Source organism: Dreissena polymorpha, chromosome 4, assembly GCF_020536995.1.
Source record: "Dreissena polymorpha isolate Duluth1 chromosome 4, UMN_Dpol_1.0, whole genome shotgun sequence".
NCBI lineage: Eukaryota > Metazoa > Mollusca > Bivalvia > Myida > Dreissenidae > Dreissena > Dreissena polymorpha.
The window spans coordinates 74,411,681-74,416,995 of record NC_068358.1 but is presented as its reverse complement, the minus strand read 5'-3'; positions in this window follow the sequence as shown (position 1 = coordinate 74,416,995).

Sequence of the window (5,315 nt, the reverse complement as noted above, 5' to 3'; positions counted from 1 at the left end):
GTTTTGTCTGTTGTCTTTTTATCACAGTACATGTATATATTTTACATGGATTTTATAATATTACGAGGTAGTAAAACATAATTTCTGACTTCCCTCTTTCAATTATTGGATTGTTGTTCTATTGACCTTTATTTAATTTATCAAAATGGTATAATTGATAATATTTGTTATCGTTTTGTGTTGCCCTGTTGATGTTTTGGCATCCATAAAACCAAACACGAACACCAAGGAACGTCAGACTTGAAGTCCTGGCATGTTTTTGTTCCGCCCGGCCAAAAATCTTTGGCCCCACCTCTTTTCATAGATGGATTGTAAAGGAGCCAACAATATTTGCGAGATGTCGATCATTACATGAAGTGTTTGAAAATGTAACATACATGTCGAAAGATTGTAGATTCTGTATGATTTCATACTATTTTACTCGTATTGTCAGCAATCAGAGCATTTGACAATGCAGCGCGATTTAGAGAGGATTAATTAGTCCATACTTGTATAGAGACATACAATCACAGCTCATGTCAAAACGTGAAGACCTTTGTAAATTGTGAAATGATCGAATTAGTAGCAGAAAATTGATAAATTGTGCTTGTTATTAGATTAAAGCTACACCCAATTATATTTGTTATGAGTTAAGAATTCCGCTTTTTGAAATATTGACAAAGTTGGCGAAAAGCAGAGTAAGCCCTGAAACAATAAATAACTTGTTTATTTTATAAAATTGTGTTTACGTTCAAAGTAGTTGAGTGCATTTCAGATGCGCTCGCTGGAAAAATCCTTATCATACAATCAGGTACTCTACTTTGTTTCAAGAATCCTATTGAAAACAGTGATACGCAAAACAAATGCACTACACAAGACACATACGTGCACAATAACCCCACACATATGAATAAACTGGATTCATCCCATGGGTATGGTAAATTTCAAAGCCCTGGAGGTCATGCCGGTTGGCAGGTGCAGATTTGAATCATTAAAGTGTAGATAAAAATTAACCCCGTAACATCACAAATCAAATTAAATATCAATGATATAGAACACATTTCAATTAAGTTACCATTAAAGTAGTCAATAGTTATATACAGACCATTGCACCGAAACCGTATATTTCTGAAGAACAAGAAAATGAATCAAAGGAGTAAAAATAAATTTGAAACATATGGAAAGCCTTTGGTGACCCCCGCTTAAATATATATACCTAGATCTATATAGTTACTATCGGGATTATCATTTTTCGAGGAACTTCCACGTTCCGCGAAATAAAGGACCAGTAAAGTGTACGGAATCAACATTTTCACGGAGCTTAACAAGTGCGGAGCATTCCTATATTTTCCGTCGGAACAATTTCCTTTCAACCCTGTAGAAAAAGAGAGTTCAATAAATTGCGCGGAACCTTAATGAACAAATAGTAGTGCATATAGTCTTGTGGCGATTCTAGATAACCAAGATAATCTTTGCCTATTTAAGAAGGCAATTTTTAAAGAGGGAATATCCAGTAAATATCAGATCCAAAAAGCGCGTACACTAATATCGTCCGCGAAAATAAAAGATTGAAGTACGGTACAAAAATTGGTTGTTATGTGTTAGCAACCTTAGTTACTCGATGAAATTTGATTGGTTCTAGAACATAGAAATAACCAATCAGAAACTTTGTAAAACATACAACATAATCAGTGCGGTCAGGAAGGTTCTAATAACACTAAATCCTATTCCCATAGGATGCCATTATGAAACTGACACCATTCAAAGCATTTGTCTGGCCATTCCGATGTATCATTTTTTTCCGAACCTGGTATCATTTTAAAGATAATTCTGTCCTCTTCCAATAATTGCCATAAAAACATACCGTCTCCCAACGTCTAAGAAAGTAAATCGCTATCGAATGCACCCATTATTACAATAGCAAACAACCCCCCCACCACCAAAAAAAAAGTTCATCTTTCAGGCTTGCGTCCAATCAAATGCATCTTCAGATACAAACAGGATATTAGAAATAATCACAAAAGACAAGTCTTACATTGCTAAAAGACTTTTATTCAAGAAGAGGAAATGAACTCTTAAGAAATAGGCACTACACAGAGGGATACACAATGATTTAGTGTAATGTAACCTCAGTAAGTGGAACGATTTAAGCTTAATGCAGAGTTGTCGTTCCATGCTCTAACCTCTGCAAATGGCATAGCAGACAATAGAGCAAGAATCTTATTCAAACCGATCAAAAGCATTAAATATCATTGGAAATTTAGAATTAAAAGCATAAAACACTGAAATACATTTTAAATTTACGATACATCGGACTAAAACCTTGAAATTTGTATCTTTTTTGGAACTATTTTATTTCCAATTAACTAAATGAACTCGTTACGCTCAATTCGCTAATGCAAACAAATGTACACATTGAGTGATAAGGCATTTCTTCGAAAGCACACATGTATCTACAGAGAGGAGACGGTAAGTTATGTTGTATTTATCAAACACATAAGAGGCCCTTATTGTAATTTTGCTGGTTGTATTCGAAAAGAGCATTGTTTTTAAATGTACGATACTTCGGGCTAAAACCTTATATTGTTTACCATTTCACAATTATAAATTCATGATTATAATGTGATCAAATGACAAATATAATATTACTATGGTCTTAATATTATGATAAGTACTTAGCAGTAGAAGGCTCTTGAATATTGTTATTATTTTTCTGTAGACCATGGCTGAAAATCGTTCAAATAAGTACAGGGATATATATATACCTGAAGTACCATGGACGAAAAGTTTACCTAGTATAGGGCTCGAACCCGTGACAGTTGGAACACTAGCAAGGTGATCTACAAACTGAGATGTATTACCCATGCATACTTTTGTCCTTCCTTTAAACATAAAGCCGACATCCATACACACCTGCTTTTTACCTTTGCCAAAATTAATGTAAAGCCATGACAAAATGTGCTCCTATGCTAGTTATTTAAATATATGGCAGTGAAGACTGCTTGTGAAGAATGCCATTTTTTAGATGATCAAACATCCTCCTTATCACAATATGATCAGGCTCCCATCGATGCTGTTAGTGGATCTCCTTTGGTTGTTATCGGTGCATGTACTACTTGAAAGTACCCCGGGTACTTTAAAGAATACTACAATATACCCAGGTAATGAAAATACGGCTATTTGAGTTCAATGAAATAATAAGTCTGTTACAATAAATATAATATAATAGATCATTTACTGGGTTGTATATTTAATCAATGACTTGATATATCTAAGAGTATTTAATTTAAAGATAAATATTCTTTATTATTAGTCCTTTGGTATTTAAAGTTGATAGATTATTTGTTTTGTAAAGCAAGTCAGTTTTTTGTTTCTAATATATTTTTGTAAAGCATATCTTGATTATTTAAAGTAAAGGTTATATACTATATTAAGATATGCTTTCATTGGTTAGAATAAAGTACATTTCTTTATAAAGCCTATGATTGGTATTACTTTGTTTCTTCATAAAGCAGTTGCTAAAAGTAACTTTTTCAAGTAAGCAAATTAAATCATTATTCTGCCTTTGAAGATATTCTGTGTCCACGCGTGTGTATTTTGAAATATAATTGATATTAAGATACTTATTACTATCCCGGTTACAAATGTGACCTTGTGGATTGAAATGTGAAAATTAAATGACAATATTCTGAAGGGATGTTTTATAGCAAAAAACAGAAATCCAAAAAAAAACTGTCTGGAGGAAAAACAACATTTTCAAATACTCGCAAGCCATAACAAAAAGCAGCTACACCGAAACAGTCTAGCAATAAAATTCTTATTGAAAATAAAAGTTTAATGATCCAGATAGCCAATTTCGTATACGAAACTAACATTCACATTGCCTTTACATTAAATATGTATCGCGACATGTACCAGGACATGCCAAAGCGAGGTTGTTTTAGACTTATTAGGCGGAGAAAACGGTATTCCTTGACATGTGTGTGCCCAATATCAGGTTGTTCAAGAAGTTGTCCGTGAATAAGGGCCATGAACGTGCTCAATATCAATCGTCAAAACCATTCGAAAATCAACTTTACATTGAAAATAACGCCATGAGCGTTTTTGTCAACTAAAATGCGTCCACATGAACAACTGATACTTAAACAGTGCTAATTAGTGTTAAAACTGTGATATTATTGTTAGTCCGTGTTCAATGTATATTGACGGTTCAGGAAATCGCGAAATATTCCATGAGTTATCTCCACACTCAGACCACCCAGAGGAAAACGGTTGATACTCGCTGAAACTGCTTCCGACAGGCCATATGATAGGCGTCGTCCGATTAAAAACAAGTAAGTAATAAGGTAGATGTACCTGTTTGAAGACTCAATTTCTCCATCGAATCGAGGCATCGGCGGCCATATTTTCTCAAATGTGACCACGTGATTCCCCGCATTGACCCGGAGTATTCTTAAATATACTACCATTTATACCGGGTATGGCAAATACGCTTTAATAGAGCCGGCCATACTCCTGAGTACTTTTAAGCATATTTTCCATACCCCGGGACCCGGGTACTTTGTAGTGTACTTAAGAGTGCATGTATCAGGGATAATAATAAGTAGTACCTGAGCCGACAATTACCAAATGAGCGTTAGTGGTTACAGTCCTTTCTCAACACTCTAGTTTGAGATGAGCATTACCGAAATTACACAGCTGCGTTGAAACATTAATGCCACCCGTGATTGTAGCGAACCTTTGACTTCTTCATAAATAGTCTGATCTATAGGAACAGGAAATTCCTCTCTTCAAATATATATTAGGTTAAACTTGTTATACAGGTTCGATACTCGGAGGGACGTCGCAATCTTGACGTCCTTTAAATCATGAGGTGATTCCCCCCTCTGATACAAGCCAATTGATATTTTTAATCAGAACTTTCCACAGACTGAGAGTGGGAAATACTTTTTTTCTTACAAAATTCCTGTAAATATATTGCTGTATCAGTATTTATATACTGTATATAATTTTGTTTCTTCAAAAAATTGACATTATTACAAACAACATGAGAACACGTCCCTTAAAATGGTGGAATAATTTTAGGATATTAACAGAGCAAAACCAAACCATACTAGCTTGTTCGATTTTATACCAGTATTCAATAAATGTGTTTAAACGGTATAATTAAAGAAGGATAAATACCATCCATGTTCTCGAACAATGCAAAAAAACAACCTCAACTTAAGCTGTAATGTATTGCAGATTCACTAATGTGTGTTATTTTAAGTAAGATCCTGTAAAAAAATCTCTTAAAAGGACGTTGTTCGATAATACCACAGTTTAATGTTTGTGAA